This window comes from Entelurus aequoreus, linkage group LG11 (assembly GCF_033978785.1).
Source record: "Entelurus aequoreus isolate RoL-2023_Sb linkage group LG11, RoL_Eaeq_v1.1, whole genome shotgun sequence".
Classification (NCBI taxonomy): Eukaryota; Metazoa; Chordata; class Actinopteri; order Syngnathiformes; family Syngnathidae; genus Entelurus; species Entelurus aequoreus.
Window position 1 is genome coordinate 70,197,354 of NC_084741.1, and position 10,000 is coordinate 70,207,353.

The window sequence follows — 10,000 nt, forward strand, 5'->3', positions numbered from 1 at the left end:
ATTTTATTATTTAAAAAAAAAAAAGGACCTTATCTCCACCATACCTGGTTGTCCAAATTTGGCAAAATAATGTGTTAACTCCACGACTGTATATATTGGTATCGGTTGATATCGGTATCGGTAATTAAGATTTGGACAATATCGGAATATCGGATATCGGCAAAAAGCCATTATCGGACATCCCTAATGAAAACCGACTATGATACATCACAATTAGGGATGTCCGATATTGTCGGCCGATAAATGCGTTAAAATGTAATAGCGGAAATTATCGGTATCGTTTTTTTATTATATGTATCGTTTTTTTTTGTTTGTTTTTTTTGTTTTTTTATTAAATCAACATAAAAAACACAACTTACACTTACAATTAGTGCACCAACCCAAAAAACCTCCCTCCCCCATTTACACTCATTCACACAAAAGGGTTGTTTCTTTCTGTTATTAATATTCTGCTTCCTACATTATATATCAATATATATCAATACAGTCTGCAAGGGATGCAGTCCGTAAGCACACATGATTGTCCACTAATAGTACTAACCTTTAACAGTTAATTTACTCATTTTCAATAATTACTCATTTCTATGTAACTGTTTTTATATTGTTTTACTTTCTTTTTTATTCAAGAAAATGTTTTTAATTTGTTTATCTTATTGTATTTTATTAATTTTTAAAAAAAGGACCTTATCTTCACCATACCTGGTTGTCCAAATTAGACATAATAATGTGTTAATTCCACGACTGTATATATTGGTATCGGTTGATATTGGTATCGGTAATTAAGATTTGGACAATATCGGAATATCGGATATCGGCAAAAAGCCATTATCGGACATCCCTAATGAAAACCGACTATGATACATCACAATTAGGGATGTCCGATATTGTCGGCCGATAAATGCGTTAAAATGTAATATCGGAAATGATCGGTATCATTTTTTTAAATTATATGTATCGTTTTTTTTTTTTTGTTTTGTTTTTGTTTTTTTTATTAAATCAACATAAAAAACACAAGATACACTTACAATTAGTGCACCAACCCAAAAAACCTCCCTCCCCCATTTCTTTCTGTTATCAATATTCTGGTTCCTACATTATATATCAATATATATCAATACAGTCTGCAAGGGATACAGTCCGTAAGCACACATGATTGTGCGTGCTGCTGCTCCACTAATAGTACTAACCTTTAACAGTTAATTTTACTCATTTTCATTAATTACTAGTTTCTATGTAACTGTTTTTATATTGTTTTACTTTCTTTTTTATTCCAGAAAATGTTTTTAATTTATTTATCTTATTTTTTTATTTTTTTAAAAAGTACCTTATCTTCACCATACATGGTTGTCCAAATTAGGCATAATAATGTGTTAATTCCACGACTGCATATATCGGTTGACATCGGTATCGGTTGATATCGGTATCGGTAATTAAAGAGTTGGACAATATCGGAATATCGGATATCGGCAAAAAGCCATTATCGGACATCCCTAATCACAATAGGTCATATTCATCCAACGTCATGTCGTTAACTATGCGAGGCTCCAAGTGGTGGGCGGCATTTTGCCTTTCTCTGAGAAAAAAAATGCTGTACACTTGCATTGTCTTAGACCACACTGCAAAAAGTCAGTGTTCAAATACAAAAAAAAAAAAAAATACAAAAATTAGGGGTATTTTATTTGAACTAAGCAAAATTATCTGCCAATAGAACAAGAAAATTCGGCTTGTCAAGACTTTCCAAAACAAGTAAAATTAGCTAACCTCATTGAACCCCAAAATACCTTAAAATAAGTATATTCTCACTAATAACAAGTGCACTTTTCTTGGCTCAATATGTTGAAAAATATTCTTAAATTAAGTAAATGCTAGTGCCATTATCTTGACATAATGATATGCGCTTGGCATCATGATTTTTTTTTCATGCTTGAAGTAAGAAATAATTACTTTAAAAAAGTAGTTTTATACTTGTGAGTAGGGATGTCCGATAATGGCTTTTTGCCGATATCCGATATTCTGATATTGTCCAACTCTTTAATTACCGATACTGATATCAACCGATACCGATATCAACCGATATATGCAGTCGTGGAATTAACACATTATTATGCCTAATTTGGACAACCAGGTATGGTGAAGATAAGGTACTTTAAAAAATAAAAATAAAAATAAGATAACTGAATTAAAAACATTTTCTTGAATAAAAAAGAAAGTAAAACAATATAAAAACAGTTACATAGAAACTAGTAATGAATGAAAATGAGTAAAATTAACTGTTAAAGGTTAGTACTATTAGTGGAGCAGCAGCACGCACAATCATGTGTGCTTACGGACTGTATCCCTTGCAGACTGTATTGATATATATTGATATATAATGTAGGAAGCAGAATATTAATAACAGAAAGAAACAACCCTTTTGTGTGAATGAGTGTAAATGGGGGAGGGAGGTTTTTTGGGTTGGTGCACTAATTGTAAGTGTATCTTGTGTTTTTTATGTGGATTTAATAAAAAAAAAAAAAATTTTTTAAAACGATACCGATAATTAAAAAAAACGATACCGATAATTTCCGATATTACATTTTAACGCATATATCGGCCGATAATATCGGCAGGCCGATATTATCTGACATCCCTACTTGTGAGTGTTGATGACCCAGCTTTGCAACAGTTGATATTCTAATTTCAAGCATAGCATATTTTACTCAATATAGGTCATCAAATCTCAGCAACAAGCTGTAATATCTTACTGAGATAACTTAGGACCAAAACCCTTAAAACAAGTAAAACACTCTTACATAAAATCTGCTTAGTGAGAAGAATTATTTTATCAGACAGAAAATAATTTGAGATATTTAATCTTACTTGGATTACAGTTTTTGCAGTGCAGGGGTCGACAACCCAAAATGTTGAAAGAGACATATTGGACCAAAAATACCACCAAAAAAAATCTGTCTGGAGCCGCAACAAATTAAAAGCCTTATATAAGTGTTATAATGAAGGCAACACATGGTGTAAGTGTCTATATTAGCTATATTAGCCTACTATCAAAGGCTGACGCAAATCTTTGTTGACAGAATTCATTTTTATTCTCGACATTTTTGCAACTTTGGAAATCATTAGTGAAATGGACGCTTCTCACAGAATGAGATACGTTCTGGAAACTGCTGGCTCAGAATGGCCAACGGTATAGATGTGTGTGTCCAAGTTAAAGGAAACAGCAGACTGTCTTCTTCTAATGGATTCATTACAATCTTTGCAAGCTGGGTAATGTTTGCTGTGGTCTGGAACAACATGGCACAAAAACAACACAGAAACGCAGCCAATATTACATACAGATAATGTGTCATGAGGCATGTAAATATAAATGAAATACACAGAGGACATAAGTAAAGGAAATTAAATGAGCTCAAATATACCTACAAATGAGGCATAATGATGCAATATGTACACACAGCTAGCCTATTTGTGTCATGGATTGACCAAATACGCCTGATAAGCACTCCAGCAAATCAATAAAATCAACAAAGCTCACCTTTGTGCATTCACGCACAGCATAAAACGCTTGGTGGACAAAATGAGACAAAGGAGGAGAGGCATACAACACGTCTTTCTGTGGCAACGTCGGAGAAAGTATATCAGTATGTGGAATTAAATTATGGAATGGATTAAGCAAAGCAATCAAACAATGTACTAATATGATACACTTCAAGAAACTCTTCAAACTTAAAGTGTTTACAAAGTACAAAGAAGAAGAACCATGACAAACATTCTCAATTTATTTCATCCATCCATTCATTCATTCTTAAAGTAATCTTACTTATCTCATCATATGAAATATGACTTACTTCACCAATTATTATTATTAAATTCTTACTATTATTTATTTATTTATTTTTATTGTGATTACCTATGCAGTTTATTGTGAAAAAATTGTGAACAGGAAGTGAACAAAAAGTTTTGCCACTGTTATGTAAAGAAAAGGGGTAGGATTAAATAAGCTCTGCTTCTTCCTACTCCTTTTTGAACATGTTGAAAAGAAACTGGAAAATTGTGATGTATCATGTGGTATGCTTGCATGTTCGAAATGAACTCAAACTCAAACTCAAACTCAAAGTTGTACATGTAAACAAACTACGATGAGTTCAAGGATCGCTGAAATTAGTAGGACAAAAGGGTGCTGGCCAAATACTCTCATCAGTGAAGCAGGTTTAATATAAACAGTGGGATTTCTAACAATTAGGAAGGTTTGTGTCATGTTTGTCCTCCTACAGAAAATATATTAAAAACAAAAAATATCTTGGTTGAGTTGGTGGTTGCATAGTTTGTTTGCAGAATCACTCCGAAACTATCTAACCAATTTTTACCAAAGTAAATTAAATAAATGTGACACACGGGCCTAAAAAAAACCCTGTAATACTTTGGTGCATATCTAAGAAATGTAGCCTTTTTCACAATTAGATGTTCTTTATAAGCGAGAACAGCACAAGTCCGTAAGCTGAAACATGAACATTTGAATGTGTTCCTTCACAAATTCTACAAAAGACCGTGCCTGTAACTAGGGATGATGTTTGATAAGAAATTATCGAGTTCGAGCCTATTATCGAATCCTCTTATCGAACCGATTCCTTATCGATTTTCTTATCGAATCCAGATAGGTTGTTGTATATGGAAAAAAACACAATATTTGGTTTTAAAAAAAGCTCACTTTTATTTTATAAGAAAAAAATAAAATGAAATAAATAAATAAATATTGACTGTTACCCCCCTAAAAAAAATTAAATAAATAAATATTGACTGTTGTTACCCAAAGTATATTAAGTGGGATTTTTCAGAAAAACAAATATATACAGTAACGCAAAAACAACCTGTCTCTGTGATCACTATATGTGTATAATAATATAGTGTTAAATAAAATCAGTCCCTTGGGCACAAAACTGAAAATAATACAGCTCTCCAAAAAGTTGCTGCTATTGGAACATACTAACTACACACACAGGCAGACAGCTAACAAACAATCCAAGACGTCTAATAAAGTTCCAAAGCAGATTAATCCATTTAGGCTCTTTATTGTTGTTGATCTTGCTTTGTCTTTTCCTATCTTTACTTTTGTCTTGCACTGGACTGTTATTTTTTATTTTTTTTAACTGAAATACACACAATGACAAATGTATAAGCTATGTGATTCAATTAGCAAATGTAATACACAATATGTAAATATTAGCTTCACACAAATATACAGTACTATCATCAAACAAATACTTCTGAATGTTGAAACTATTTCGATGGTGGAAATATACGACTGGCAGCCTTTTTAAGTCCTCAAATCATCCATTGAAACAGTGCACAAAAATCGTTTTTCAATAAACATCTTAGTTTTAAATGTAACCACTTTCCACCTTAATATTGAGTTACATAAACAAGTTAAACAGTTTACCTACAGACTTATCTTTTCCAAGGCTTGTAAGAGCTAACACAACTTGTCTACTTCTCAATTGTCTCATGAACTGAAATGACTCGCCAACCCGGAAGTGGCCAAACTAATGACACGTAGTATTTTCATACCGCCACAAGGTGTCAGTAAGAGTCTACAATAAAATGGGCATACCATTGCCCATTTGGGATTCGTTCCCAGGGATTCGAATAAAGAAACTGTTTTTCTTTAATATAGTGGTCTCGATAACGGGTACCGGTTCTCAAAAAGGGATTCGAGTCCAAGGACTCTGTTCTTTTCTTATCGAACAACCGGGAAAATCGGTTTCGAGCATCATCCCTACCTGTAACACAGCCTGCCGAAGAGGTCATTGAGCGCGGTCTTCCTCCTTTTGAGCGCTGGGTTTGTCTGATTTCGTATCAAAGTTGAGGGGACTCAGGGTTGCTTTGTCTGGTGTTTTCGCTGCCTCATTTTCGTCTCAAGGCGGGTGGTCTCTGGGCTCGTGCCTTCCTCCTCGGTGCTCGGCGGTCCGGCATTTCGGGGCCCTTTTTGCAGTGGTGGATTTCAGTTCCACGCGGAGGCGGTTTCCTTTTTTGACGGCCGGGTCGATTGTTTCTGGCTTCGGGGCTGCGTTGTGTGAATTTTGTCGTGCCTCGATGACGGTGAGTCCATAACAATCTAAATGGCTGACTGAACGATTGTGTGAGTGCGTTTGATTTTAATGTGAACAATTTCATTGATTCATTCATTGTGGCTTGTGCAGCCCTTTGAGACACTCGTGATTTAGGGCTATATAAATCAACTTTGATTGATTGATTGATTCACTGTGACCAGTTCTGCAATTTGATTGGTTTGATGTGACGAAGCTAAATTTGTTGGCAGCCTGAGAAGCTCGTGAACCCGGAAAAATCCATGAATCAGCCTGGAGTTGTATATTACGTAGGGTTCAAAGCATGGGAAAAAGTAGCGGGTTATAGTCCGGAAATTACAGCTCAGCCCTGATCAAACAACAACAACAATGTGGATTAACATTTATCGCCTATATAACGTGTTTGAACATTGTTTCACATCAGGACCAGAACAAATAACAATGACGTGAACCACCAGTCATTCCTAACATTACATTCCTGAGTTACTGTATGGGAGTATTTGAAAAATGTAACACTATTATTTATACCGGGGTTCTTCGAGTATATTTGCCATTTATCCACCTTTGCCTTTTACACAGAAGGCAGCAAAGCTGGATATTTTTCTCCTGATGATTGAGGAAACCCTCATGAAACAGGCCTGTAGAGATGAAATAGTCTTGTGATTTTTTCCCACACATACATATATATATATATATATATATATATATATATATATATATATATATATATATATATATATATATATATATATATATATATACACTACCGTTCAAAAGTTTGGGGTCACCCAAACAATTTAGTGGAATAGCCTTCATTTCTAAGAACAAGAATAGACTGTCGAGTTTCAGATGAAAGTTCTCTTTTTCTGGCCATTTTGAGCGTTTAATTGACCCCACAAATGTGATGCTCCAGAAACTCAATCTGCTCAAAGGAAGGTCAGTTTTGTAGCTTCTGTAACGAGCTAAACTGTTTTCAGATGTGTGAACATGATTGCACAAGGGTTTTCTAATCATCAATTAGCCTTCTGAGCCAATGAGCAAACACATTGTACCATTAGAACACTGGAGTGATAGTTGCTGGAAATGGGCCTTTGTAGATATTGCACCAAAAAGCACACATTTGCAGCTAGAATAGTCATTTACCACATTAGCAATGTATAGAGTGTATTTCTTTCAAGTTAAGACTAGTTTAAAGTTATCTTCATTGAAAAGTACAGTGCTTTTCCTTCAAAAATAAGGACATTTCAATGTGACCCCAAACTTTTGAACGGTAGTGTACATCAACAATATGATTTGCCTGAGTGGCTGGAGAGGACAGATTTACACAAATAAATAAATCCAAAAATAAATCGATTTTTGATTTTTTTTTTTTAATTGATTAAAAGTCGTTACAAATCGATTTTTTGACACCCCTATTACATTTTTTTTCCCCCATTTGCTTACACACAATTTTACTAACTGTGTGTCTTTTTTCAAAAGATACACACACTTTTCCAAACACCACATTCAATTTTCTTAATTCCCAGATTATTTGCAAAATGACACACTTCGGTCCAAACATACGCCCATTCATCAAAATAAAGCAAGCGTTTGTAAAAATGCGGTTTTATTTTCATCTCACTCACACAGACTACAAATGATAACACACTACTGGAGTGAGTTACCCAGAACAGTGATCAATACAAACCACATTTGTTTAAAAAAAAAAACATATTTTACTATAAGAAATCACATGTTTTGGGGAATTTTGCCCAACCTTTTTAGCACATGTGATAAATGATTACTGTAACTTGACAAAATATATTGGCAATATATCCATTGCAATCGTCATTGTTTACTTTGTAGTGGGCCTACACCGGGGGTCGGCAACCCGCGGCTCTTTAGTGCCGCCCTAGTGACTACATGGAGAATTTTTTAAAAAGGATTGAAAATGGAAAAATATGTGGGAAAAATTATTGTTTTGTTTTAGTATGTTTAATATGTTTGTGTGTATGCTTCACTGATGAGAGTATTTGGTGAACATTGTTTTGTCCTACTAATTTCGGCGGTTCTTAAACTCACCATAGTGTGGACTGTGACACAACAGTTTGTTTACATGTAAAATCTTCCACTCCTTCTTTATCTCATTTTGACAACCAAACTTTTCATACTGTGCGTGAATGCACAAAGGTGAGCTTTGTTGATGTTATTGACTTGTTGGAGTGCTAATCAGGCATATTTGGTCAGTGCATGACTGCAAGCTAATCAATGCTAACATGCTATTTAGGCTAGCTCTATGTACATATTGCATCATTATGCCTTATTTGTAGCTATATTTGAGCTCATTTAGTATCCTTTAGTTTTATCCTCTTTGTATATAATTTAGTTTTTGCATGTCTCATGACACATTATCTGTATGTAATATTGGCTGCATTTCAGATAGTTGGTTGTGTGCCATGTTGTTCCAGACCACAGCAAACATTACCTAGCTTGCCAAAGATTGTAATAAATCCATTAAAAGAAGACAGCCTTAACTTGGAGAGACACATCTATACCTTTGGCCATTAAAAGCCAGTAATTTCCAGGACTTATCTCACCTTTTGAGTAGCCTCTGATTTACTAATGGTTTCTGTAGACTAAATATTACATTTCAGCATTTCTATCAATGAAGATTTGCTTCAGCCCGCGACACATACCGTATTTTTCTGACTATAAGTCGCAGTTTTTTTTCATAGTTTGGCCGGGGGTGCGACTTATACTCAGGAGCGACTTATGTGTGAAATTATTAACACATTAGCGTCAAATATCAAATAATATTATTTAGCTCATTCACGTAAGAGACTAGACGTATAAGATTTCATGGGATTTAGCGATTAGGAGTGACAGATTGTTTGGTAAACGTATAGCATGTTCTATATGTTATAGTTATTTGAATGACTCTTACCATAATATGTTACGTTAACATACCAGTTGGTTATTTATGCCTCATATAACGTACACTTATTCAGCCTGTTGTTCACTATTCTTTATTTATTTTAAATTGCCTTTCAAATGTCTATTCTTGGTGTTGGCTTTTATCAAATAAATTCCCCCAAAAAATGCGCCTTATATATGTTTTTTTCCTTCTTTTCTATGCATTTTCGGCCGGTGCGACTTATACTCCGGAGCGACTTATACTCTGAAAAATGCGGTAGTCATTTTTAAAGTAGGCTAATATAGCTAATATAGACACTTACGTCACGTGTTGCCTTCATTATAAGACTTTCATTTTTTGCGGCTCCAGACTAAGTCGTTTTTTGTATTTTTGGTCCAATATGGCTCTTTCAACATTTTGGGTTGCCGACCACTGGCCTATACGTAAGGACCTAAAGAGAAAGTAAAAATATCCCGTAATCTTTTCAAGAACTGCGCAACAATGATGCTGCAAACTAGAGATGTCCGATATTATCGGCCGATAAATGCTTTAAAATGTAATATCGGAAATTATCGGTATCGTTTTTTTTATTATCGGTATCGTTTTTTAAAAAAAAATTTAAATCAACATAAAAAACACAAGATACACTTACAATTAGTGCACCAACCCAAAAAACCTCCCGTTAATCCATTCATGGTAACGTTTGCTGTGGTCTGGAACAACATGGTTTTGATTGATTGATTGAAACTTTTATTAGTAGATTGCACAGTACAGTACATATTCCGTACAATTGACCACTAAATGGTAACACCCGAATACGTTTTTCAACTCGTTTAAGTCGGGGTCCACGTTAATCCATTCATGGTAACGTTTGCTGTGGTCTGGAACAACATGGTTTTGATTGATTGATTGAAACTTTTATTAGTAGATTGCACAGTACAGTACATAGTCCGTACAATTGACCACTAAATGGTAACACCCGAATACGTTTTTCAACTCGTTTAAGTCGGGGTCCACGTTAATCCATTCA